The sequence below is a fragment of the Pseudophryne corroboree genome, unplaced genomic scaffold, assembly GCF_028390025.1.
Source record: "Pseudophryne corroboree isolate aPseCor3 unplaced genomic scaffold, aPseCor3.hap2 scaffold_251, whole genome shotgun sequence".
Classification (NCBI taxonomy): Eukaryota; Metazoa; Chordata; class Amphibia; order Anura; family Myobatrachidae; genus Pseudophryne; species Pseudophryne corroboree.
In genome coordinates, this window is record NW_026969167.1 from 770740 (window position 1) to 796417 (window position 25678).

General features: G+C 44.0%; 24 non-coding genes across 24 annotated transcripts; all 24 read left to right on the plus strand.

Annotated features, from left to right (window-relative positions):
* The first annotated feature begins 156 nt into the window (after positions 1 to 156).
* On the plus strand, positions 157 to 321 carry LOC135011922 (U1 spliceosomal RNA). The gene has a single exon (XR_010210957.1). It is a non-coding gene; the product is annotated as a U1 spliceosomal RNA (small nuclear RNA).
* Positions 322 to 470: 149 nt separating this feature from the next.
* LOC135011871 (U1 spliceosomal RNA) lies at positions 471 to 633 on the plus strand. The gene has a single exon (XR_010210910.1). It is a non-coding gene; the product is annotated as a U1 spliceosomal RNA (small nuclear RNA).
* Positions 634 to 1307: 674 nt separating this feature from the next.
* LOC135011763 (U1 spliceosomal RNA) lies at positions 1308 to 1471 on the plus strand. The gene has a single exon (XR_010210809.1). It is a non-coding gene; the product is annotated as a U1 spliceosomal RNA (small nuclear RNA).
* A 152-nt stretch (positions 1472 to 1623) lies between these two features.
* On the plus strand, positions 1624 to 1786 carry LOC135011883 (U1 spliceosomal RNA). Its single transcript, XR_010210922.1, has one exon. It is a non-coding gene; the product is annotated as a U1 spliceosomal RNA (small nuclear RNA).
* Positions 1787 to 2460: 674 nt separating this feature from the next.
* On the plus strand, positions 2461 to 2624 carry LOC135011764 (U1 spliceosomal RNA). Its single transcript, XR_010210810.1, has one exon. It is a non-coding gene; the product is annotated as a U1 spliceosomal RNA (small nuclear RNA).
* Positions 2625 to 2776: 152 nt separating this feature from the next.
* LOC135011840 (U1 spliceosomal RNA) lies at positions 2777 to 2939 on the plus strand. Its single transcript, XR_010210881.1, has one exon. It is a non-coding gene; the product is annotated as a U1 spliceosomal RNA (small nuclear RNA).
* Positions 2940 to 3613: 674 nt separating this feature from the next.
* Positions 3614 to 3777, plus strand: LOC135011799 (U1 spliceosomal RNA). Its single transcript, XR_010210843.1, has one exon. It is a non-coding gene; the product is annotated as a U1 spliceosomal RNA (small nuclear RNA).
* A 152-nt stretch (positions 3778 to 3929) lies between these two features.
* On the plus strand, positions 3930 to 4092 carry LOC135011982 (U1 spliceosomal RNA). Its single transcript, XR_010211008.1, has one exon. It is a non-coding gene; the product is annotated as a U1 spliceosomal RNA (small nuclear RNA).
* Positions 4093 to 4763: 671 nt separating this feature from the next.
* On the plus strand, positions 4764 to 4928 carry LOC135011923 (U1 spliceosomal RNA). Its single transcript, XR_010210958.1, has one exon. It is a non-coding gene; the product is annotated as a U1 spliceosomal RNA (small nuclear RNA).
* Positions 4929 to 5077: 149 nt separating this feature from the next.
* On the plus strand, positions 5078 to 5240 carry LOC135011872 (U1 spliceosomal RNA). Its single transcript, XR_010210911.1, has one exon. It is a non-coding gene; the product is annotated as a U1 spliceosomal RNA (small nuclear RNA).
* A 674-nt stretch (positions 5241 to 5914) lies between these two features.
* On the plus strand, positions 5915 to 6078 carry LOC135011765 (U1 spliceosomal RNA). The gene has a single exon (XR_010210811.1). It is a non-coding gene; the product is annotated as a U1 spliceosomal RNA (small nuclear RNA).
* Positions 6079 to 6230: 152 nt separating this feature from the next.
* Positions 6231 to 6393, plus strand: LOC135011841 (U1 spliceosomal RNA). The gene has a single exon (XR_010210882.1). It is a non-coding gene; the product is annotated as a U1 spliceosomal RNA (small nuclear RNA).
* Positions 6394 to 7067: 674 nt separating this feature from the next.
* LOC135011800 (U1 spliceosomal RNA) lies at positions 7068 to 7231 on the plus strand. The gene has a single exon (XR_010210844.1). It is a non-coding gene; the product is annotated as a U1 spliceosomal RNA (small nuclear RNA).
* Positions 7232 to 7383: 152 nt separating this feature from the next.
* Positions 7384 to 7546, plus strand: LOC135011983 (U1 spliceosomal RNA). The gene has a single exon (XR_010211009.1). It is a non-coding gene; the product is annotated as a U1 spliceosomal RNA (small nuclear RNA).
* A 670-nt stretch (positions 7547 to 8216) lies between these two features.
* Positions 8217 to 8381, plus strand: LOC135011924 (U1 spliceosomal RNA). Its single transcript, XR_010210959.1, has one exon. It is a non-coding gene; the product is annotated as a U1 spliceosomal RNA (small nuclear RNA).
* Positions 8382 to 8530: 149 nt separating this feature from the next.
* On the plus strand, positions 8531 to 8693 carry LOC135011873 (U1 spliceosomal RNA). Its single transcript, XR_010210912.1, has one exon. It is a non-coding gene; the product is annotated as a U1 spliceosomal RNA (small nuclear RNA).
* A 674-nt stretch (positions 8694 to 9367) lies between these two features.
* On the plus strand, positions 9368 to 9531 carry LOC135011766 (U1 spliceosomal RNA). Its single transcript, XR_010210812.1, has one exon. It is a non-coding gene; the product is annotated as a U1 spliceosomal RNA (small nuclear RNA).
* Positions 9532 to 9683: 152 nt separating this feature from the next.
* On the plus strand, positions 9684 to 9846 carry LOC135011884 (U1 spliceosomal RNA). The gene has a single exon (XR_010210923.1). It is a non-coding gene; the product is annotated as a U1 spliceosomal RNA (small nuclear RNA).
* Positions 9847 to 10520: 674 nt separating this feature from the next.
* Positions 10521 to 10684, plus strand: LOC135011767 (U1 spliceosomal RNA). Its single transcript, XR_010210813.1, has one exon. It is a non-coding gene; the product is annotated as a U1 spliceosomal RNA (small nuclear RNA).
* A 152-nt stretch (positions 10685 to 10836) lies between these two features.
* LOC135011843 (U1 spliceosomal RNA) lies at positions 10837 to 10999 on the plus strand. Its single transcript, XR_010210884.1, has one exon. It is a non-coding gene; the product is annotated as a U1 spliceosomal RNA (small nuclear RNA).
* Positions 11000 to 11673: 674 nt separating this feature from the next.
* LOC135011801 (U1 spliceosomal RNA) lies at positions 11674 to 11837 on the plus strand. The gene has a single exon (XR_010210845.1). It is a non-coding gene; the product is annotated as a U1 spliceosomal RNA (small nuclear RNA).
* Positions 11838 to 11989: 152 nt separating this feature from the next.
* Positions 11990 to 12152, plus strand: LOC135012012 (U1 spliceosomal RNA). The gene has a single exon (XR_010211029.1). It is a non-coding gene; the product is annotated as a U1 spliceosomal RNA (small nuclear RNA).
* A 12648-nt stretch (positions 12153 to 24800) lies between these two features.
* LOC135012039 (U5 spliceosomal RNA) lies at positions 24801 to 24916 on the plus strand. Its single transcript, XR_010211052.1, has one exon. It is a non-coding gene; the product is annotated as a U5 spliceosomal RNA (small nuclear RNA).
* A 275-nt stretch (positions 24917 to 25191) lies between these two features.
* On the plus strand, positions 25192 to 25307 carry LOC135012078 (U5 spliceosomal RNA). The gene has a single exon (XR_010211091.1). It is a non-coding gene; the product is annotated as a U5 spliceosomal RNA (small nuclear RNA).
* The last annotated feature ends 371 nt before the right edge of the window (positions 25308 to 25678 follow it).

Genomic DNA, 25678 nt, shown 5'->3' on the forward strand with positions numbered 1-25678 from the left:
GGCAGCCTTCTGCCCTCCCATGTTCATCTGAAAATATGTGTTCTCCCTGCAGTTGTTGTCCCCAGATGAGAGTTCCCTTGTGCTGCCTCAGTTGAATCTCCTTTACTTGACAGAGATGTGCATGAGCAGCGGCCCTCCCCAGCCCTATCCCAAATCATACTTATTTTGCATAGGAGATACCATGGTCATGAAGATTACTCTCCCAGGGTGAGGTTCATTCATTGCATTCTGGGTATGCTGACCCCTGTGATTTCCCCAAATGTGGGAAACGTGACTGCTTTATTTGTTGGTAGTGGGGGACTGTGTTTGTGTTTTCCTCTGATCTCTGGTAAAAGTCAGATTTCTTTGTTTCAGATCTTCCTCTAGCCTTGTTCTTCTTTCGAGAGTTTCCTTGTGCTGCCTCAGTTGGATCTCCTTCACTTGACAGGGGGGTGCCCGAGCAGCGACCCTCCCCAGCTCTAGCCCAACTCCTACTTACCTGCCAGGTGAGATACTATGATCATGAAGGTGCTTCTCCCAGGGCAAGGCTCACCCATTGCACTCTGGGTGTGCTGCCCCTGCGATTTCCCCAAATGTGGGAAACTTGACTGCATAATTTGTGTTTCCCCTGGTCAGGTCTCGTATAATTCAGATCTCTTTGTCTCAGGTCTCTCTCCAGCCTAGTTTGCTGTCTGTTTCCACTTCTCTTTTCTTGAGCCGCTCCCTTCTATGCCCTTGCGCACTATCCTGACTTCTCCTCCTTTCTGCTTACTTTGTGCCTTCCAACGCACAATGCGAACTACAGGTAGTGCTGCAGGGCCCACACCCTTTTACTTGCCTTACAGAGCAGCTCTGGAGCTGTTACAGTGCCCAGCTGCTGCAAGAAATCAGCTTGAATGCTTCAGGGGCTGGGGCATAGCCAACATGAGCCCCACACCGAAGGAGGGTGGAGGTGTTTAATGCAAACTAGGGGTCAGCCAAGTGCTGCAAAAGGCCACCATGCCCTGCACGCCCCTTTTCTCTTTTCATATGCAGACGAGGGTTGAAGCCAACTTTGACCCACTGCTTGGATGACATCACCATATGCAAATCTATCTGCTGCAGGCCTTCCCCCAGGAATGCTTGCACTAGTTGTTGCATTTGGTTTGTTGTTTGGGGGTGCTTCAGTATTAGGCAGCCTTCTGCCCTCCCATGTTCATCTGAAAATATGTGTTCTCCCTGCAGTTGTTGTCCCCAGATGAGAGTTCCCTTGTGCTGCCTCAGTTGAATCTCCTTTACTTGACAGAGATGTGCCTGAGCAGCGGCCCTCCCCAGCCATATCCCAAATCATACTTATTTTGCATAGGAGATACCATTGTTATGAAGATTGTTCTCCCAGGGTGCGGTTCATTCATTGCACTCTGGGTATGCTGACCCCTGTGATTTCCCCAAATGTGGGAAACTCGACTGCATTATTTGTGGTAGTGGTGGACTGTGTTTGTGCTTTCCTCTGGTCAGCTCTGGTAAAAGTCAGATTTCTTTGTCTCAGATCTTCCTCTAGCCTTGTTCTTCTTTCGAGAGTTCCTTTGTGCTGCCTCAGTTGGATCTCCTTCACTTGACAGGGGGGTGCCCGAGCAGCGACCCTCCCCAGCTCTAGCCCAACTCATACTTACCTGCCAGGTGAGATACTATGATCATGAAGGTGCTTCTCCAAGGGCAAGGCTCACCCATTGCACTCTGGGTGTGCTGCTCCTGCGATTTCCCCAAATGTGGGAAACTTGACTGCATAATTTGTGTTTCCCCTGGTCAGGTCTCGTATAATTCAGATATCTTTGTCTCAGGTCTCTCTCCAGCCTAGTTTGCTGTCTGTTTCCACTTCTCTTTTCTTGAGCCGCTCCCTTCTATGCCCTTGCGCACTATCCTGACTTCTCCTCCTTTCTGCTTACTTTGTGCCTTCCAACGCACAATGCGAACTACAGGTAGTGCTGCAGGGCCCACACCCTTTTACTTGCCTTACAGAGCAGCTCTGGAGCTGTTACAGTGCCCAGCTGCTGCAAGAAATCAGCTTGAATGCTTCAGGGGCTGGGGCATAGCCAACATGAGCCCCACACCGAAGGAGGGTGGAGGTGTTTAATGCAAACTAGGGGTCAGCCAAGTGCCGCAAAAGGCCACCATGCCCTGCACGCCCCTTTTCTCTTTTCATATGCAGACGAGGGTTGAAGCCAACTTTGACCCACTGCTTGGATGACGTCACCATATGCAAATCTATCTGCTGCAGGCCTTCCCCCAGGAATGCTTGCACTAGTTGTTGCATTTGGTTTGTTGTTTGGGGGTGCTTCAGTATTAGGCAGCCTTCTGCCCTCCCATGTTCATCTGAAAATATGTGTTCTCCCTGCAGTTGTTGTCCCCAGATGAGAGTTCCCTTGTGCTGCCTCAGTTGAATCTCCTTTACTTGACAGAGATGTGCCTGAGCAGCGGCCCTCCCCAGCCATATCCCAAATCATACTTATTTTGCATAGGAGATACCATTGTTATGAAGATTGTTCTCCCAGGGTGCGGTTCATTCATTGCACTCTGGGTATGCTGACCCCTGTGATTTCCCCAAATGTGGGAAACTCGACTGCATTATTTGTGGTAGTGGTGGACTGTGTTTGTGCTTTCCTCTGGTCAGCTCTGGTAAAAGTCAGATTTCTTTGTCTCAGATCTTCCTCTAGCCTTGTTCTTCTTTCGAGAGTTCCTTTGTGCTGCCTCAGTTGGATCTCCTTGACTTGACAGGGGGGTGCCCGAGCAGCGACCCTCCCCAGCTCTAGCCCAACTCCTACTTACCTGCCAGGTGAGATACTATGATCATGAAGGTGCTTCTCCCAGGGCAAGGCTCACCCATTGCACTCTGGGTGTGCTGCCCCTGCAATTTCCCCAAATGTGGGAAACTTGACTGCATAATTTGTGTTTCCCCTGGTCGGCTCTCGTATAATTCAGATCTCTTTGTCTCAGGTCTCTCTCCAGCCTAGTTTGCTGTCTGTTTCCACTTCTCTTTTCTTGAGCCCCTCCCTTCTATACCCTTGTGCACTATCCTGACTTCTCCTCCCGTCTGCTTACTTTGTGCCTTCCAATGCACAATGCAAACTACAGGTAGTGCTGCAGGGCCCACACCCTTTTACTTGCCTTACAGAGCAGCTCTGGAGCTGTTACAGTGCCCAGCTGCTGCAAGAAATCAGCTTGAATGCTTCATGGGATGGGGCATGGCCAACATGAGCCCCACACCAAAGGAGGGTGGGGGTGTTTAATGCGATCTAGGGGTCATCCAAGCAGCGCAAAAGGCCGCCATGCCCTGCACGCCCCTTTTCTCTTTTCATATGCAGATGAGGGTTGAAGCCAACTTTGACCCACTGCTTGGATAACATCACCATATGCAAATCCATCTGCTGCAGGCCTTCCCCCAGGAATGCTTGCACTAGTTGTTGCATTTGGTTTGTTGTTTGGGGGTGCTTCAGTATTAGGCAGCCTTCTGCCCTCCCATGTTCATCTGAAAATATGTGTTCTCCCTGCAGTTGTTGTCCCCAGATGAGAGTTCCCTTGTGCTGCCTCAGTTGAATTTCCTTTACTTGACAGAGATGTGCCTGAGCAGCGGCCCTCCCCAGCCCTATCCCAAATCATACTTATTTTGCATAGGAGACACCATGGTCATGAAGATTGTTCACCCAGGGTGAGGTTCATTCATTGCATTCTGGGTATGCTGACCCCTGTGATTTCCCCAAATGTGGGAAACTCGCCTGCATTATTTGTGGTAGTGGGGGACTGTGTTTGTGTTTTCCGCTGGTCAGCTCTGGTAAAAGTCAGATTTCTTTGTCTCAGATCTTCCTCTAGCCTTGTTCTTCTTTCGAGAGTTCCATTGTGCTGCCTCAGTTGGATCTCCTTCACTTGACAGGGGGGTGCCCGAGCAGCGACCCTCCCCAGCTCTAGCCCAACTCCTATTTACCTGCCAGGTGAGATACTATGATCTTGAAGGTGCTTCTCCCAGGGCAAGGCTCACCCATTGCACTCTGGCTGTGCTGCCCCTGCGATTTCCCCAAATGTGGGAAACTTGACTGCATAATTTGTGTTTCCCCTGGTCGGCTCTCGTATAATTCAGATCTCTTTGTCTCAGGTCTCTCTCCAGCCTAGTTTGCTGTCTGTTTCCACTTCTCTTTTCTTGAGCCGCTCCCTTCTATGCCCTTGCGCACTATCCTGACTTCTCCCGTCTGCTTACTTTGTGCCTTCCAACGCACAATGCGAACTACAGGTAGTGCTGCAGGGCCCACACCCTTTTATTTGCCTTACAGAGCAGCTCTGGAGCTGTTACAGTGCCCAGCTGCTGCAAGAAATCAGCTTGAATGCTTCAGGGGCTGGGGCATAGTCAACATGAGCCCCACACCGAAGGAGGGTGGAGGTGTTTAATGCGAACTAGGGGTCATCCAAGCACCGCAAAAGGCCGCCATGCCCTGCACGCCCCTTTTCTCTTTTCATATGCAGATGAGGGTTGAAGCCAACTTTGACCCACTGCTTGGATGACATCACCGTATGCAAATCCGTCTTCTGCAGAACTTCCCCCAGGAATGCTTGCACTAGTTGTTGCATTTGGTTTGTTGTTTGGGTCTGCTTCAGTATTAGGCAGCCTTCTGCCCTCCCATGTTCATCTGAAAATATGTGTTCTCCCTGCAGTTGTTGTCCCCAGATGAGAGTTCCCTTGTGCTGCCTCAGTTGAATCTCCTTTACTTGACAGAGATGTGCATGAGCAGCGGCCCTCCCCAGCCCTATCCCAAATCATACTTATTTTGCATAGGAGATACCATGGTCATGAAGATTACTCTCCCAGGGTGAGGTTCATTCATTGCATTCTGGGTATGCTGACCCCTGTGATTTCCCCAAATGTGGGAAACGTGACTGCTTTATTTGTTGGTAGTGGGGGACTGTGTTTGTGTTTTCCTCTGATCTCTGGTAAAAGTCAGATTTCTTTGTTTCAGATCTTCCTCTAGCCTTGTTCTTCTTTCGAGAGTTTCCTTGTGCTGCCTCAGTTGGATCTCCTTCACTTGACAGGGGGGTGCCCGAGCAGCGACCCTCCCCAGCTCTAGCCCAACTCCTACTTACCTGCCAGGTGAGATACTATGATCATGAAGGTGCTTCTCCCAGGGCAAGGCTCACCCATTGCACTCTGGGTGTGCTGCCCCTGCGATTTCCCCAAATGTGGGAAACTTGACTGCATAATTTGTGTTTCCCCTGGTCAGGTCTCGTATAATTCAGATCTCTTTGTCTCAGGTCTCTCTCCAGCCTAGTTTGCTGTCTGTTTCCACTTCTCTTTTCTTGAGCCGCTCCCTTCTATGCCCTTGCGCACTATCCTGACTTCTCCTCCTTTCTGCTTACTTTGTGCCTTCCAACGCACAATGCGAACTACAGGTAGTGCTGCAGGGCCCACACCCTTTTACTTGCCTTACAGAGCAGCTCTGGAGCTGTTACAGTGCCCAGCTGCTGCAAGAAATCAGCTTGAATGCTTCAGGGGCTGGGGCATAGCCAACATGAGCCCCACACCGAAGGAGGGTGGAGGTGTTTAATGCAAACTAGGGGTCAGCCAAGTGCCGCAAAAGGCCACCATGCCCTGCACGCCCCTTTTCTCTTTTCATATGCAGACGAGGGTTGAAGCCAACTTTGACCCACTGCTTGGATGACGTCACCATATGCAAATCTATCTGCTGCAGGCCTTCCCCCAGGAATGCTTGCACTAGTTGTTGCATTTGGTTTGTTGTTTGGGGGTGCTTCAGTATTAGGCAGCCTTCTGCCCTCCCATGTTCATCTGAAAATATGTGTTCTCCCTGCAGTTGTTGTCCCCAGATGAGAGTTCCCTTGTGCTGCCTCAGTTGAATCTCCTTTACTTGACAGAGATGTGCCTGAGCAGCGGCCCTCCCCAGCCATATCCCAAATCATACTTATTTTGCATAGGAGATACCATTGTTATGAAGATTGTTCTCCCAGGGTGCGGTTCATTCATTGCACTCTGGGTATGCTGACCCCTGTGATTTCCCCAAATGTGGGAAACTCGACTGCATTATTTGTGGTAGTGGTGGACTGTGTTTGTGCTTTCCTCTGGTCAGCTCTGGTAAAAGTCAGATTTCTTTGTCTCAGATCTTCCTCTAGCCTTGTTCTTCTTTCGAGAGTTCCTTTGTGCTGCCTCAGTTGGATCTCCTTGACTTGACAGGGGGGTGCCCGAGCAGCGACCCTCCCCAGCTCTAGCCCAACTCCTACTTACCTGCCAGGTGAGATACTATGATCATGAAGGTGCTTCTCCCAGGGCAAGGCTCACCCATTGCACTCTGGGTGTGCTGCCCCTGCAATTTCCCCAAATGTGGGAAACTTGACTGCATAATTTGTGTTTCCCCTGGTCGGCTCTCGTATAATTCAGATCTCTTTGTCTCAGGTCTCTCTCCAGCCTAGTTTGCTGTCTGTTTCCACTTCTCTTTTCTTGAGCCCCTCCCTTCTATACCCTTGTGCACTATCCTGACTTCTCCTCCCGTCTGCTTACTTTGTGCCTTCCAATGCACAATGCAAACTACAGGTAGTGCTGCAGGGCCCACACCCTTTTACTTGCCTTACAGAGCAGCTCTGGAGCTGTTACAGTGCCCAGCTGCTGCAAGAAATCAGCTTGAATGCTTCATGGGATGGGGCATGGCCAACATGAGCCCCACACCAAAGGAGGGTGGGGGTGTTTAATGCGATCTAGGGGTCATCCAAGCAGCGCAAAAGGCCGCCATGCCCTGCACGCCCCTTTTCTCTTTTCATATGCAGATGAGGGTTGAAGCCAACTTTGACCCACTGCTTGGATAACATCACCATATGCAAATCCATCTGCTGCAGGCCTTCCCCCAGGAATGCTTGCACTAGTTGTTGCATTTGGTTTGTTGTTTGGGGGTGCTTCAGTATTAGGCAGCCTTCTGCCCTCCCATGTTTATCTGAAAATATGTGTTCTCCCTGCAGTTGTTGTCCCCAGATGAGAGTTCCCTTGTGCTGCCTCAGTTGAATTTCCTTTACTTGACAGAGATGTGCCTGAGCAGCGGCCCTCCCCAGCCCTATCCCAAATCATACTTATTTTGCATAGGAGACACCATGGTCATGAAGATTGTTCACCCAGGGTGAGGTTCATTCATTGCATTCTGGGTATGCTGACCCCTGTGATTTCCCCAAATGTGGGAAACTCGCCTGCATTATTTGTGGTAGTGGGGGACTGTGTTTGTGTTTTCCGCTGGTCAGCTCTGGTAAAAGTCAGATTTCTTTGTCTCAGATCTTCCTCTAGCCTTGTTCTTCTTTCGAGAGTTCCATTGTGCTGCCTCAGTTGGATCTCCTTCACTTGACAGGGGGGTGCCCGAGCAGCGACCCTCCCCAGCTCTAGCCCAACTCCTATTTACCTGCCAGGTGAGATACTATGATCTTGAAGGTGCTTCTCCCAGGGCAAGGCTCACCCATTGCACTCTGGCTGTGCTGCCCCTGCGATTTCCCCAAATGTGGGAAACTTGACTGCATAATTTGTGTTTCCCCTGGTCGGCTCTCGTATAATTCAGATCTCTTTGTCTCAGGTCTCTCTCCAGCCTAGTTTGCTGTCTGTTTCCACTTCTCTTTTCTTGAGCCGCTCCCTTCTATGCCCTTGCGCACTATCCTGACTTCTCCCGTCTGCTTACTTTGTGCCTTCCAACGCACAATGCGAACTACAGGTAGTGCTGCAGGGCCCACACCCTTTTATTTGCCTTACAGAGCAGCTCTGGAGCTGTTACAGTGCCCAGCTGCTGCAAGAAATCAGCTTGAATGCTTCAGGGGCTGGGGCATGGCCAACATGAGCCCCACACCAAAGGAGGGTGGGGTGTTTAATGCGAACTAGGGGTCATCCAAGCACCGCAAAAGGCCGCCATGCCCTGCACGCCCCTTTTCTCTTTTCATATGCAGATGAGGGTTGAAGCCAACTTTGACCCACTGCTTGGATGACATCACCGTATGCAAATCCGTCTTCTGCAGAACTTCCCCCAGGAATGCTTGCACTAGTTGTTGCATTTGGTTTGTTGTTTGGGTCTGCTTCAGTATTAGGCAGCCTTCTGCCCTCCCATGTTCATCTGAAAATATGTGTTCTCCCTGCAGTTGTTGTCCCCAGATGAGAGTTCCCTTGTGCTGCCTCAGTTGAATCTCCTTTACTTGACAGAGATGTGCATGAGCAGCGGCCCTCCCCAGCCCTATCCCAAATCATACTTATTTTGCATAGGAGATACCATGGTCATGAAGATTACTCTCCCAGGGTGAGGTTCATTCATTGCATTCTGGGTATGCTGACCCCTGTGATTTCCCCAAATGTGGGAAACGTGACTGCTTTATTTGTTGGTAGTGGGGGACTGTGTTTGTGTTTTCCTCTGATCTCTGGTAAAAGTCAGATTTCTTTGTTTCAGATCTTCCTCTAGCCTTGTTCTTCTTTCGAGAGTTTCCTTGTGCTGCCTCAGTTGGATCTCCTTCACTTGACAGGGGGGTGCCCGAGCAGCGACCCTCCCCAGCTCTAGCCCAACTCCTACTTACCTGCCAGGTGAGATACTATGATCATGAAGGTGCTTCTCCCAGGGCAAGGCTCACCCATTGCACTCTGGGTGTGCTGCCCCTGCGATTTCCCCAAATGTGGGAAACTTGACTGCATAATTTGTGTTTCCCCTGGTCAGGTCTCGTATAATTCAGATCTCTTTGTCTCAGGTCTCTCTCCAGCCTAGTTTGCTGTCTGTTTCCACTTCTCTTTTCTTGAGCCGCTCCCTTCTATGCCCTTGCGCACTATCCTGACTTCTCCTCCTTTCTGCTTACTTTGTGCCTTCCAACGCACAATGCGAACTACAGGTAGTGCTGCAGGGCCCACACCCTTTTACTTGCCTTACAGAGCAGCTCTGGAGCTGTTACAGTGCCCAGCTGCTGCAAGAAATCAGCTTGAATGCTTCAGGGGCTGGGGCATAGCCAACATGAGCCCCACACCGAAGGAGGGTGGAGGTGTTTAATGCAAACTAGGGGTCAGCCAAGTGCTGCAAAAGGCCACCATGCCCTGCACGCCCCTTTTCTCTTTTCATATGCAGACGAGGGTTGAAGCCAACTTTGACCCACTGCTTGGATGACATCACCATATGCAAATCTATCTGCTGCAGGCCTTCCCCCAGGAATGCTTGCACTAGTTGTTGCATTTGGTTTGTTGTTTGGGGGTGCTTCAGTATTAGGCAGCCTTCTGCCCTCCCATGTTCATCTGAAAATATGTGTTCTCCCTGCAGTTGTTGTCCCCAGATGAGAGTTCCCTTGTGCTGCCTCAGTTGAATCTCCTTTACTTGACAGAGATGTGCCTGAGCAGCGGCCCTCCCCAGCCATATCCCAAATCATACTTATTTTGCATAGGAGATACCATTGTTATGAAGATTGTTCTCCCAGGGTGCGGTTCATTCATTGCACTCTGGGTATGCTGACCCCTGTGATTTCCCCAAATGTGGGAAACTCGACTGCATTATTTGTGGTAGTGGTGGACTGTGTTTGTGCTTTCCTCTGGTCAGCTCTGGTAAAAGTCAGATTTCTTTGTCTCAGATCTTCCTCTAGCCTTGTTCTTCTTTCGAGAGTTCCTTTGTGCTGCCTCAGTTGGATCTCCTTCACTTGACAGGGGGGTGCCCGAGCAGCGACCCTCCCCAGCTCTAGCCCAACTCATACTTACCTGCCAGGTGAGATACTATGATCATGAAGGTGCTTCTCCAAGGGCAAGGCTCACCCATTGCACTCTGGGTGTGCTGCTCCTGCGATTTCCCCAAATGTGGGAAACTTGACTGCATAATTTGTGTTTCCCCTGGTCAGGTCTCGTATAATTCAGATATCTTTGTCTCAGGTCTCTCTCCAGCCTAGTTTGCTGTCTGTTTCCACTTCTCTTTTCTTGAGCCGCTCCCTTCTATGCCCTTGCGCACTATCCTGACTTCTCCTCCTTTCTGCTTACTTTGTGCCTTCCAACGCACAATGCGAACTACAGGTAGTGCTGCAGGGCCCACACCCTTTTACTTGCCTTACAGAGCAGCTCTGGAGCTGTTACAGTGCCCAGCTGCTGCAAGAAATCAGCTTGAATGCTTCAGGGGCTGGGGCATAGCCAACATGAGCCCCACACCGAAGGAGGGTGGAGGTGTTTAATGCAAACTAGGGGTCAGCCAAGTGCCGCAAAAGGCCACCATGCCCTGCACGCCCCTTTTCTCTTTTCATATGCAGACGAGGGTTGAAGCCAACTTTGACCCACTGCTTGGATGACGTCACCATATGCAAATCTATCTGCTGCAGGCCTTCCCCCAGGAATGCTTGCACTAGTTGTTGCATTTGGTTTGTTGTTTGGGGGTGCTTCAGTATTAGGCAGCCTTCTGCCCTCCCATGTTCATCTGAAAATATGTGTTCTCCCTGCAGTTGTTGTCCCCAGATGAGAGTTCCCTTGTGCTGCCTCAGTTGAATCTCCTTTACTTGACAGAGATGTGCCTGAGCAGCGGCCCTCCCCAGCCATATCCCAAATCATACTTATTTTGCATAGGAGATACCATTGTTATGAAGATTGTTCTCCCAGGGTGCGGTTCATTCATTGCACTCTGGGTATGCTGACCCCTGTGATTTCCCCAAATGTGGGAAACTCGACTGCATTATTTGTGGTAGTGGTGGACTGTGTTTGTGCTTTCCTCTGGTCAGCTCTGGTAAAAGTCAGATTTCTTTGTCTCAGATCTTCCTCTAGCCTTGTTCTTCTTTCGAGAGTTCCTTTGTGCTGCCTCAGTTGGATCTCCTTCACTTGACAGGGGGGTGCCCGAGCAGCGACCCTCCCCAGCTCTAGCCCAACTCCTACTTACCTGCCAGGTGAGATACTATGATCATGAAGGTGCTTCTCCCAGGGCAAGGCTCACCCATTGCACTCTGGGTGTGCTGCCCCTGCAATTTCCCCAAATGTGGGAAACTTGACTGCATAATTTGTGTTTCCCCTGGTCGGCTCTCGTATAATTCAGATCTCTTTGTCTCAGGTCTCTCTCCAGCCTAGTTTGCTGTCTGTTTCCACTTCTCTTTTCTTGAGCCCCTCCCTTCTATACCCTTGTGCACTATCCTGACTTCTCCTCCCGTCTGCTTACTTTGTGCCTTCCAATGCACAATGCAAACTACAGGTAGTGCTGCAGGGCCCACACCCTTTTACTTGCCTTACAGAGCAGCTCTGGAGCTGTTACAGTGCCCAGCTGCTGCAAGAAATCAGCTTGAATGCTTCATGGGATGGGGCATGGCCAACATGAGCCCCACACCAAAGGAGGGTGGGGGTGTTTAATGCGATCTAGGGGTCATCCAAGCAGCGCAAAAGGCCGCCATGCCCTGCACGCCCCTTTTCTCTTTTCATATGCAGATGAGGGTTGAAGCCAACTTTGACCCACTGCTTGGATAACATCACCATATGCAAATCCATCTGCTGCAGGCCTTCCCCCAGGAATGCTTGCACTAGTTGTTGCATTTGGTTTGTTGTTTGGGGGTGCTTCAGTATTAGGCAGCCTTCTGCCCTCCCATGTTCATCTGAAAATATGTGTTCTCCCTGCAGTTGTTGTCCCCAGATGAGAGTTCCCTTGTGCTGCCTCAGTTGAATTTCCTTTACTTGACAGAGATGTGCCTGAGCAGCGGCCCTCCCCAGCCCTATCCCAAATCATACTTATTTTGCATAGGAGACACCATGGTCATGAAGATTGTTCACCCAGGGTGAGGTTCATTCATTGCATTCTGGGTATGCTGACCCCTGTGATTTCCCCAAATGTGGGAAACTCGCCTGCATTATTTGTGGTAGTGGGGGACTGTGTTTGTGTTTTCCGCTGGTCAGCTCTGGTAAAAGTCAGATTTCTTTGTCTCAGATCTTCCTCTAGCCTTGTTCTTCTTTCGAGAGTTCCATTGTGCTGCCTCAGTTGGATCTCCTTCACTTGACAGGGGGGTGCCCGAGCAGCGACCCTCCCCAGCTCTAGCCCAACTCCTATTTACCTGCCAGGTGAGATACTATGATCTTGAAGGTGCTTCTCCAAGGGCAAGGCTCACCCATTGCACTCTGGCTGTGCTGCCCCTGCGATTTCCCCAAATGTGGGAAACTTGACTGCATAATTTGTGTTTCCCCTGGTCGGCTCTCGTATAATTCAGATCTCTTTGTCTCAGGTCTCTCTCCAGCCTAGTTTGCTGTCTGTTTCCACTTCTCTTTTCTTGAGCCGCTCCCTTCTATGCCCTTGCGCACTATCCTGACTTCTCCCGTCTGCTTACTTTGTGCCTTCCAACGCACAATGCGAACTACAGGTAGTGCTGCAGGGCCCACACCCTTTTATTTGCCTTACAGAGCAGCTCTGGAGCTGTTACAGTGCCCAGCTGCTGCAAGAAATCAGCTTGAATGCTTCAGGGGCTGGGGCATAGTCAACATGAGCCCCACACCGAAGGAGGGTGGAGGTGTTTAATGCGAACTAGGGGTCATCCAAGCGCCGCAAAATGCCGCCATGCCCTGCATAACCCTTTTCTCTTTTCATATGCAGATGAGGGTTCCAGCCAACTTTGGCCCACTGCTTGGATGACATCACCGTATGCAAATTCGTCTCCTGCAGACCTTCCCCCAGGAATGCTTGTACTAGTTATTGCATATGGTTTGATATTTGATGGTGCTTCAGTATTAGGCAGCCTTCCGCCCTCCCATGTTCATCTGAAAAGATGTGGTCTCCCTGCAGTTGTTGTCCCCAGACGAGAGTTCCCTTGTGCTTCCTCAGTTGAATCTCCTTAACTTGACGGGGGAGGGGCTGCCCGAGCAGCCACCCTCCCCAGCCCTATCCCAACTCATACTTATTTTGCATATGAGATCTCTATATCATGAAGATTGTTCTCACAGGGTGAGGTTCATCCATTATATTTTAAAATAGGAAGGTTCAAATTACATATTTGAATTGCATCTATGTGCTGGATTCAAATGTCCCCCCCCCTTCCTTTCTCAATTGTGCCCATCAGCAGCTATTCTAAGGTTGCTGCCAATGGGTGTGACACATTAATTTCTTCTGTGGGGTACACTGGACTCCACAAGGATTCACATTGGGGTGTAGAGTAGGATCTTGATCTGAGGCACCAACCGGCTCAAAGCTTTTGACTGTTCCCAAGATGCTCAGCGCATTCTCCTCTATAACCCCGCTTCCATGAACAGGGAGCTCAGTTTGTAGTTGTTGCCTTCAGTAGCAGGCCACTTAACAGGGGCCTGCCTCAAGCAGCCTATTCTTAGCTATTAATTTTGACAAGAAAAGAAGAACTTTTTTTATGAGAATCTACAAGGGCTGCAGCAGGCTAGGTCTAATAGACATCTTTACTGCAGCTTCATCACTCCCAGCGGCACTGTATACTCCCGTGCCCTGGTTGCTGGGTCACTGCAGCGGAGGCTCCGGTTTCTTCCTAAGGTCAGTCACACACAATGTAACACCCCGGTATAACAAGTGTGTAAACTATGTGGAACAGGTCAGGGATACCTTGATGGACTATTCCTCCTTCAGCAGCAGCTCTTCTCTATTCCTGGCAGAGAGGCAAGGTTTCCCCAGACACAAAGAAAGGCAGGCAGGGCTTTGTATGAAAGAATAAATGGTTTACCACATAACTCAGAAAAGGAACTGATTACAGTAGGGAAGGGAAAGATTTGATTCAAGCAACTTAAACACAGACACCATATACACTTTAAGTCATTACACAAATGGTAATATAACTAAATCTGAGATTAATACTATGTTGCTTAGTAATAGAAATCAACTTATGCAGACAATATTTAAGTCCAAGATAACATTGGTGTCACTGCAGGGAGTCTCTATGTGCACGTTGGGGCCCGGTTATGTTGTTACATAGTTATATGCAGCTATTGTCTCCTTTAGCTGTGAACAAAATATTGTAGCTCTGTGTAGTAAAGATGATTGTTTAAAACAAACTGGAGCTGCTTCCCATGTAAATCGCTGCATAGGTATAGTAAATATAGGATAATGTCCTTTGCAGTGGAGTAGGTTTCAGTATAAATATGGATTTATCTCACCCAGTCAATAGATGTTTCTGAGGCAGTTTCCCCTCAGATGTAGGCCAGTCAGCATTGGTATAAAGGCTTTATACTCTCCTGTCTCTGACACTTGCTGTGCACTCTCTTGGCTGAGAGTGTCATGGCGTTCTTACTTGTTAATTGCTGCACTTCCACTGCTGTATTTTGCACTACTGCTTACTCTCTCATGCAATTTTCAGCTTATTTGTCTCCCCTCTCTCAGCTGCTCATCTCTGCGTAATGGCGTCGCCAGCTCTTTCCTCACCATGGCTCCAACTGACTTCTCAAACTGCTGTTCAATTTTCTTTTAAATAAACTTTATTTAAAATGGCACAGGCAACTACACTGTTGTCAAAAATGTCCTTGTTGTTATGGGATATCACACGTGCCCCCCCCCCAAAACATGCGTGTCCTCACGCATTTTGGTTTTATCCCTATATAAACTTCTCACTATATCCAGTCACATTCATTAGTGAACACAGATTATGTCTGAAACATTAACATTTATCAACATTTTTAACATCAGTATCTGATAGGTATAATTCCTTTTGTGCTATAGTACATTAACACATGCTCCTGGAGCAATCGGTTGAAATCTGGACAGTATATGGTCTTGAAAAGTTTGTCTAGGAAACCTCAACCCCCCTGCCATGGATGAGTATTGAACTCTTTCTAAACTGTCTTTGGGACATGCTGTACAAAACTGCAGCTGACTATGGTGGTTTTCTGTTTTGCAAGCCCTAGTCTTCTTGCCTCCTTGTCGGTGACAAACCACCTTAGTCTGCTGTAAATACATTTTATGAGCCTCTTCCATTCCATCTTGGGATTCAGTATCACAGCTGGTTTGGGACAATGGATTCTGGAGAGAAAGAGGCAGCAAGGTTCTTCTTACAGAACAGGTTGGACAGTTTCGGCACCATCTCTTGATGTCTTCCCTCATTTCAACCCAAAAGAACTATTTCCAGATGCTTGTTTCCATCCTTTTGCACCCAGGGTGACCTGACTTGTAATGAGTATTAGGATCCACACTACATCGAACCAACTGTCCTTTCTCTTCAAACAGCCTTTCTCGCTGTCTCAACAACTTCAGGAGTTCTGGCGAGGATTCTTGCCTTTGTCGCTTGGTCAGGTATTTCCCAATCTTCAGTAAGGCTTTGAGGTGTCTTATCATCTGACTTTTATCTTGCAGGTGGTCAAAACTGGTTCCTTGAATAGGTTGCTCACAGTTTCTAGAACTGGATGCTATATTATTCATGCCTAACATTGAAGCATTCTTTCGGATAATCTGGACACTGGAGATGGGCATTTCTATCATTATTTGGCTGGCCTTATTTTTTTCATGTTCCTCTCTTACACATAATTCTGTTATCATTCTTCCCTTTTGTTTGGCTATCCCAGGTTGAAGGCCTTGTTTCTCCTGGAGCTTGTCAGTTTGAAACTCTCCTTGGAGTGCTGCTACGAGCTCCTCACAGCAGTTCCGCAACACATTCATGCCCACTATCACTGGAGGCAATCCATCATCTTGGGCAGTGGTGATGATGAAGCCTTGCTGTGGTAGCACTGTTCGTCCGATTTGAATTTCAGCTTCCCAGTATCCTTTGCAAGGGATGCAGTGCCCATTGCTTGCAATCGGGTTTATCAATGTGGAAGTTGACGGAAACATCTGTTCCTCAGTCCAATGCTGCTCAAACTGTGTTGCTTGTATTGTGGTCACTTGTGATCCAGTGTCTAAGAGAGCGGGCATTGAGACTCCATTGATGCAAACTTGAACCACCGGGCATTGGCTAACATAACGGGTTAACCACATGAATTTGGAGTTTAAATGATCTGGCTGCTCAAATTCTCTCTTAATTTGTCCGCTTCCTTCACAGCTTTGAAAAATGGGTCGCCTTTGGGAGGCAAAGTGGTTGGAAAAAAGTGTCTCCCTGTTTCTATGTAGGTCCCATTGGGAACTGTTCAGTGGTCTCCTCTCCTGGCACCATTCCATTTCTTCATGGAGCAGTGCCTGCTGTCTCTTCAGAATCTGCAGGTCTCTGCGCATCTCTGTCACACCACGTGTCAGTTCAGCCAGCAGACTTCGTAACTCACTAGAAGAGTCAAATATGCATGTCTTTGAACATGGCACTGTCACTCCTTTTACTGTAGGTGGGTAAGTAGCTCCTTTAAAACTTGACTCCTGGGCATCAGAATTCTCTTGATACCGTGGCATCTCTGGAATAGACTCTTGTGGAACAGCCCCTGAAGTAAGACTGGAGCCTAGAACTTTAATCGCAGCCTCTTTAAAATCCAGGAATGTGCTTCCAGGCTTCTGCAATCTCAATAGTCGCAGCTGAGTTTTTACAAATTCGCCCCTTGCAACTTCAGTGAACTGGTCCAATAACATTTTCTCTTTGTCATGCACTTCCTCAGGGTCTGCTTGCTGAACATCTCTGAGTGCTTCCTGAAAGCTGAGGGCATAGCCCCGTAGTGACTCTCCTGGTTGTTGCTTTCGAGCAAAGAAGTGCATTTTAAGTTCTGACACTGTCCTTGTGTCAAATGTGGTAGCAAGCCTGTTGAGGATCTGGTCCACAGTCTTCTTCTCTTCAGTAGGCCAGGAAGTAACCTCTCTAAGTGCAAGCCCTTTCAACTGTCCCATCAAGATCTCCAACTTTTGCTGCTCTTTCAGCGGGTACAGACGAAACAAAGACTGCAGTAGTATCCTCATCAGTTTATTTTTGTCAATTACCATTTTAATAATCGGGTAAAGAAAATTAAGTGGATTTTTGAAAGAAAACAATACTGTCAATATACTATTAAAACAAATTAAAATGGTAAAAGTTATTGTACTTTAAGTAAAAATAAAAGAGCAAAAATATCAATCCCAGTTTTGGATTACTTTAATTAACAAAAAAAAATGCATATAGCAGAGGATAGTTTCAATCTGCCTACCTCTGGGCTATGGACCCAGCATGCTTCCATTACAGTACTCTGCTGCACATGTAATTGCAAGAGATCCTGAAGCACTCACTCATCATGGGAAAGTACCAATGTGTTTCTTCATTGGTTGATGGAAGAAACATCTTACAAAAACTCTCCAGATTATTGACTATTTAAAGTTTTTCTTGGAAACGTTCTAGATGAATGCTTATCAGCCTTTGTCAGTATGTACTTTTGCAAAGTGTCGCTGTGGCGCAATCAGTTAGTGTGTAAGGCTATTAACCAAAAGGTTGGTGGTTCAATCCCACCCAGGGACGTAATTGACCTTGTTATCAGATTTTGGTGATCTTTAAGTAGACAAGTCAAAATTTCAAAAACCCCTCTTATGGTGTAGGGTACCTGGCCTTCTCTGATGTAATCAGAGTTAGATTTGATTCAGTGATTTTATAAAAACAGCTAGGAAGCACAATTTAGCAGTGGTTTGCAGAGAAAAAGAAATATGCTGGCAAAAAAATCCAATTGAGTGATTAAACAGCTCTTCATTTTCTGGCTTTACTTTTATGCTAACAAATTTGTTCTCTGAAAAGTGTCCACAAAGCCAAATATCTGATTAACATCTTTGTAGGGATGGTTTTTCACCTATTACTAAATTAAACTTGCTTCATTGGAAAGGCAGCAAGATGCATCCTCATTTCAATATCTACTGAAATAATACAGGTTGACACCAGGAAACATTAACGCCACTGCATCCTTGCTGCTTTCTCATGTGGAAGTCTGTTTAATGTGAAAACAAGGTGATATCTAATTAGCACACAGGTAAGGAATTAAGAAAATCTTTATTTAAGGGTGAAGATGTTTCTCACAAAATCGTTGCCCCAATGCATCATTGAAATTCAAGCTGGAAAGATGATTTTAATATATCACTTGTACATTTTGTATTGCTCTTCTGGTGACAATGTAGTTTGTTTTTGTCAATTACCATTTTAATAATAGGGTAAAGAAAATTAAGTGGATTTTTGAAAGAAAACAATACTGTCAATATACTATTAAAACAAATTAAAATGGTAAAAGTTATTGTACTTTAAGTAAAAATAAAAGCTAAAATATCAATCCCAGTTTTGGATTACTTTAATGAACAAAAAAATATGCATATAGCAAAGGATAGTTTCAATCTGCCTACCTCTGGGTTATGGACCCAGCATGCTTCCATTACAGTACTCTGCTGCACATGTAAGTGCAAGAGATCCTGAAGCACTCACTCATCATGCGAAAGTACCAATGTGTTTCTTCATTGGTTGCTGGAAGAAACATCTTACAAAAACTCTCCAGATTATTGACTTTTTAAAGTTTTTCTAGGAAACGTTCTAGATGAATGCTTATTAGTCTTTGTCAGTATTTACTTTTTGCAAAGTGTCTCTGTGGCGCAATCGGTTAGTGTGTTCAGCTATTAATCAAAAGGTTGGTGGTTCAATCCCACCCAGGGACGTGATTGACCTTGTGATCAGATTTTGGTGATATTTAAGTAGACAAGTCAAAATTGCAAACCCCCTCTTATGGTGTAGGGTACCTGGCCTTCTCTGATGTAATCAGAGTTAGATTTGATTAAGTGATTTTATAAAAAAAAACAGCTAGGAAGCACAATTTAGCAGTGAGTTGCAGAGAAAAAGAAAAATGCTGGCAGAAAAATCCAATTGAGTGATTAAACAGCTCTTCATTTTCTGGCTTTATTTTTATGATAACAAATTTGTTCTCTGAAAAGTGTCCACAAAGCCAAGTATCTGATTAACATCTTTGTAGGGATGGTTTTTCACCTATTACTAAATTAAACTTGCTTCATTGGAAAGGCAGCAAGATGCATCCTCATTTCAATATCTACGGAAATAATACAGGTTGACACCATGAAACATTAACGCCACTGCATCTTTGCTGTTTTCTCATGTGGAAGTCTGTTTAATGTGAAAACAAGGTGATATCTAATTAGCACACAGGTAAGGAATTAAGAAAATCTTTATTTAAGGGTGAAGATGTTTCTCACAAAATCGTTGCCCCAATGCATCATTGAAATCCAAGCTGGAAAGATGATTTTAATATATTACTTGAACATTTTATATTGCTCTTCTGGTGATAATGTAGTTTGTTTTTGTCAATTACCATTTTAATAATCGGGTAAAGAAAATTAAGTGGATTTTTGAAAGAAAACAATATTGTCAATATACTATTAAAACAAATTAAAATGGTAAAAGTTATTGTACTTTAAGTAAAAATAAAAGAGCAAAAATATCAATCCCAGTTTTGGATTACTTTAATTAACAAAAAAAAATGCATATAGCAGAGGATAGTTTCAATCTGCCTACCTCTGGGTTATGGACCCAGCATGCTTCCATTACAGTACTCTGCTGCACATGTAAGTGCAAGAGATCCTGAAGCACTCACTCATCATGGGAAAGTACCAATGTGTTTCTTCATTGGTTGATGGAAGAAACATCTTACAAAAACTCTCCACATTATTGACTTTTTAAAATGTTTCTAGGAATCGTTCTAGATGAATGCTTATTAGCCTTTGTCAGTATGGACTTTTGCAAAGTGTTGCTGTGGTGCAATCAGTTACTGTGTAAGGCTATTAACCAAAAGGTTGGTGGTTCAATCCCACCCAGGGACGTAATTGACCTCGTTATCAGATTTTGGTGATCTTTATGTAGACAAGTCAAAATTTCGAAAACCCCTGTTATGGTGTAGGGTACCTGGCCTTCTCTGATGTAATCAGAGTTAGATTTGATTCAGTGATTTTATAAAAACAGCTAGGAAGCACAATTTAGCAGTGGGTTGCAGAGAAAAAGAAATATGCTGGCAAAAAAATCCAATTGAGTGATTAAATAGCTCTTCATTTTCTGGCTTTATTTTTATGCTAACAAATTTGTTCTCTGAAAAGTGTCCACAAAGCCAAGTATCTGATTAACATCTTTGTAGGGATGGTTTTTCACCTATTACTAAATTAAACTTGCTTCATTGGAAAGGCAACAAGATGCATCCTCATTTCAATATCTACTGAAATAATACAGGTTGACACCAGGAAACATTAACGCCACTGCATCCTTGCTGCTTTCTCATGTGGAAGTCTGTTTAATGTGAAAACAAGGTGATATCTAATTAGCACACAGGTAAGGAATTAAGAAAATCTTTATTTAAGGGTGAAGATGTTTCTCACAAAATCGTTGCCCCAATGCATCATTTAAATTCAAGCTGGAAAGATGATTTTAATATATCATTTGTACATTTTGTATTGCTCTTCTGGTGACAATGTAGTTTGTTTTTGTCAATTACCATTTTAATAATCGGGTAAAGAAAATTAATTGGATTTTTGAAAGAAAACAATACTGTCAATATACTATTAAAACAAATTAAAATGGTAAAAGTTATTGTACTTTAAGTAAAAATAAAAGAGCAAAAATATCAATCCCAGTTTTGGATTACTTTAATTAACAAAAAAAAATGCATATAGCAGAGGATAGTTTCAATCTGCCTACCTCTGGGTTATGGACCCAGCATGCTTCCATTACAGTACTCTGCTGCACATGTAAGTGCAAGAGATCCTGAAGCACTCACTCATCATGGGAAAGTACCAATGTGTTTCTTCATTGGTTGATGGAAGAAACATCTTACAAAAACTCTCCACATTATTGACTTTTTAAAATGTTTCTAGGAATCGTTCTAGATGAATGCTTATTAGCCTTTGTCAGTATGGACTTTTGCAAAGTGTTGCTGTGGCGCAATCAGTTACTGTGTAAGGCTATTAACCAAAAGGTTGGTGGTTCAATCCCACCCAGGGATGTAATTGACCTTGTTATCAGATTTTGGTGATCTTTATGTAGACAAGTCAAAATTTCAAACCCCCTCTTATGGTGTAGGGTACCTGGCCTTCTCTGATGTAATCAGAGTTAGATTTGATTCAGTGATTTTATAAAAACAGCTAGGAAGCACAATTTAGCAGTGGGTTGCTGAGAAAAAGAAATATGCTGGCAAAAAAATCCAATTGAGTGATTAAACAGCTCTTCATTTTCTGGCTTTATTTTTATGCTAACAAATTTGTTCTCTGAAAAGTGTCCACAAAGCCAAGTTTCTGATTAACACATTTGTAGGGATGGTTTTTCACCTATTACTAAATTAAACTTGCTTCATTGGAAAGGCAGCAAGATGCATCCTCATTTGAATATCTACTGAAATAATACAGGTTGACACCAGGAAACATTAACGCCACTGCATCCTTGCTGCTTTCTCATGTGGAAGTCTGTTTAATGTGAAAACAAGGTGATATCTAATTAGCACACAGGTAAGGAATTAAGAAAATCTTTATTTAAGGGTGAAGATGTTTCTCACAAAATCGTTGCCCCAATGCATCATTGAAATTCAAGCTGGAAAGATGATTTTAATATATCACTTGTACATTTTGTATTGCTCTTCTGGTGACAATGTAGTTTGTTTTTGTCAATTACCATTTTAATAATCGGGTAAAGAAAATTAAGTGGATTTTTGAAAGAAAACAATACTGTCAATATACTATTAAAACAAATGAAAATGGTAAAAGTTATTGTACTTTAAGTAAAAATAAAAGAGCAAAAATATCAATCCCAGTTTTGGATTACTTTAATTAACAAAAAAAAACGCATATAGCAGAGGATAGTTTCAATCTGCCTACATCTGGGCTATGGACCCAGCATGCTTCCATTACAGTACTCTGCTGCACATGTAATTGCAAGAGATCCTGAAGTACTCACTCATCATGGGAAAGTACCAATGTGTTTCTTCATTGGTTGATGGAAGAAACATCTTACAAAAACTCTCCAGATTATTGACTATTTAAAGTTTTTCTAGGAAACGTTCTAGATGAATGCTTATTAGCCTTTGTCAGTATGTACTTTTGCAAAGTGTCGCTGTGGCGCAATCAGTTAGTGTGTACGGCTATTAACCAAAAGGTTGGTGGTTCAATCCCACCCAGGGATGTAATTGACCTTGTTATCAGATTTTGGTGATCTTTAAGTAGACAAGTCAAAATTTCAAAAACCCCTGTTATGGTGTAGGGTACCTGGCCTTCTCTGATGTAATCAGAGTTAGATTTGATTCAGTGATTTTATAAAAACAGCTAGGAAGCACAATTTAGCAGCGGTTTGCAGAGAAAAAGAAATATGCTGGCAAAAAAATCCAATTGAGTGATTAAACAGCTCTTCATTTTCTGGCTTTATTTTTATGCTAACAAATTTGTTCTCTGAAAAGTGTCCACAAAGCCAAGTATCTGATTAACATCTTTGTAGGGATGGTTTTTCACCTATTGCTAAATTAAACTTGCTTTATTGGAAAGGCAGCAAGATGCATCCTCATTTCAATATCTACTGAAATAATACAGGTTGACACCAGGAAACATTAACGCCACTGCATCCTTGCTGCTTTCTCATGTGGAAGTCTGTTTAATGTGAAAACAAGGTGATATCTAATTAGCACACAGGTAAGGAATTAAGAAAATCTTTATTTAAGGGTGAAGATGTTTCTCACAAAATCGTTGCCCCAATGCATCATTGAAATTCAAGCTGGAAAGATGATTTTAATATATCACTTGTACATTTTGTATTGCTCTTCTGGTGACAATGTAGTTTGTTTTTGTCAATTACCATTTTAATAATAGGGTAAAGAAAATTAAGTGGATTTTTGAAAGAAAACAATACTGTCAATATACTATTAAAACAAATTAAAATGGTAAAAGTTATTGTACTTTAAGTAAAAATAAAAGAGCAAAAATATCAATCCCAGTTTTGGATTACTTTAATTAACAAAAAAAAAATGCATATAGCAGAGGATAGTTTCAATCTGCCTACCTCTGGGTTAAGGGGCCCAGCATGCTTCCATTGCAGTACTCTGCTGCACATGTAAGTGCAAGAGATTCTGAAGCACTCACTCATCATGGGAAAGTACCAATGTGTTTCTTCATTGGTTGATGGAAGAAACATCTTACAAAAACTCTCCAGATTATTGACTTTTTAAAGTTTTCTAGGAAACGTTCTAGATGAATGCTTATTAGCCTTTGTCAGTATGTACTTTTGCAAAGTGTCTCTGTGGTGCAATCGGTTAGTGTGTTTGGTTATTAACCAAAGGGTTGGTGGTTCAATCCCACCCAGGGATGTTATTGACCTTGTCATCAGATTTTGGTGATCTTTAAGTAGACAAGTCAAAATTTCAAACCCCCTCTTATGGTGTAGGGTACCTGGCCTACTCTGATGTAATCAGAGTTAGATTTGATTAAGTGATTTTATCAAAAAACAGCTAGGAAGCACAATTTAGCAGTGGTTTGCAGAGAAAATGAAATATGCTGGCAGAAAAATCCAATTGAGTGATTAAACAGCTCTTCATTTTCTGGCTTTATTTTTATGCTAACTAATTTATTCTCTGAAAAGTGTCCACAAAGCCAAGTATCGGATTAACATCTTTGTAGGGATGGTTTTTCACCTATTACTAAATTAAACTTGCTTCATTGGAAAGGCAGCAAGATGCATCCTCATTTCAATATCTACTGAAATAATACAGGTTGACACCAGGAAACATTAACGCCACTGCATCCTTGCTGCTTTCTCATGTGGAAGTCTGTTTAATGTGAAAAAAAGGTGATATCTAATTAGCACACAGGTAAGGAATTAAGAAAATCTTTATTTAAGGGTAAGATGTTTCTCACAAAATCGTTGCCCCAATGCATCATTGAAATTCAAGCTGGAAAGATGATTTTAATATATCACTTGTACATTTTGTATTGCTCTTCTGGTGACAATGTAGTTTGTTTTTGTCAATTACCATTTTAATAATCGGGTAAAGAAAATTAAGTGGATTTTTGAAAGAAAACAATACTGTCTATATACTATTAAAACAAATTAAAAAGGTAAAAGTTATTGTACTTTAAGTAAAATAAAAAGAGCAAAAATATCAATCCCAGTTTTGGATTACTTTAATTAACAAAAAAAAAATGCATATAGCAGAGGATAATTTCAATCTGCCTACCTCTGGGTTATGGACCCAGCATGCTTCCATTACAGTACTCTGCTGCACATGTAAGTGCAAGAGATCCTGAAGCACTCACTCATCATGGGAAAGTACCAATGTGTTTCTTCATTGGTTGATGGAAGAAACATCTTACAAAAACTCTCCAGATTATTGACTATTTAAAGTTTTTCTAGGAAACGTTCTAGATGAATGCTTATTAGCCTTTGTCAGTATGTACTTTCACAAAGTGTCGCTGTAGCGCAATCAGTTAGTGTGTACGGCTATTAACCAAAAAGTTGGTGGTTCAATCCCACCCAGGGACGTAATTGACCTTGTGATCAGATTTTGGTGATATTTAAGTAGACAAGTCAAAATTTCAAACCCTCTCTTATGGTGTAGGGTACCTGGCCTACTCTGATGTAATCAGTTAGATTTGATTAAGTGATTTTATAAAAAAAACAGCTAGGAAGCACAATTTAGCAGTGGGTTGCAGAGAAAAAGAAATATGCTGGCAGAAAAATCCAATTGAGTGATTAAACAGCTCTTCATTTTCTGGCTTTATTTTTATGCTAACAAATTTGTTCTCTGAAAAGAGTCCACAAAGCCAAGTATCTGATTAACACCTTTGTAGGGATGGTTTTTCACCTATTACTAAATTAAACATGCTTCATTGGGAGCACATGGAAAAGAGTACAAACCATGTTTATAGCAAGGGGAAGCCTGGTGAGAAATCTGCTTTCTTTCTTTCAAATTGGGTGCTCACTTTGAGCTGAATGAGGACTGCTGGCATGGCACTCAGGCGACAGGTGGAATCTTGGTCATGTTCTGGTTTCTCTTCAGAACGAACAAATCTTTCGCCTTTTACTAAAGATTTCCGTGGAGAGGAGCAAAACTGAGTTTTATCTCAATTTTTGCATGCCCCATCTTATTGGGGTTTTATTTTATCGGTTTAAAGATAGAACGAGTGTGCTTTAATGTAAGCTCATTTGCATAGAAATGACAGTAAATGTTTGTTTCTTTTCAAACAGAACTTTCTTGACCACACTAATTGCTTGAAAGATCTGGGAGCACATGGAAAAGAGTACAAACCATGTTTATAGCAAGGGGAAGCCTGGTGAGAAATCTGCTTTCTTTCATTCAAATTGGGTGCTCACTTTCAGCTGAATGAGAACTGCTGGCATGGCACTCAGGCGACAGGTGGAATCTTGGTCATGCTCTGGTTTCTCTTCAGAACTAACAAATATTTCGCCTTTTATTAAAGATTTCCGTGGAGAGGAGCAAAACTGAGTTTTATCTCAATTTTTGCATGCCCCATATTATTGGGGTTTCTTTTATCAGTTTAAAGACAGAACGAGTGTGCTTTCTTGTTAGCTTTAATGTAAGTTTATTTGCATAACAATGACAGTAAATGTTGTTTCTTTTCAAACAGAACTTTCTTGACCATGCTACTTGCTTAAAGGTCTGGGAGCACATGGAAAACAGTACAAACCATGCAGTATCACAAGAGCCTTTATTTGATCTTTCATGAAGATAGAGCAGAATTGAGGACACGTCAACAATTTCTGCCGAAGGTGGTTCATCTTTCCACATGGTGCCTTTGGCCACTGACACCTTCGTTGAGTCAAAGTCTCTGGCTGTGGTCAGAACTTTGAAAATGTATGTCACCAGAACGGTTCAGATTAGGAAAACAGAGGCTCT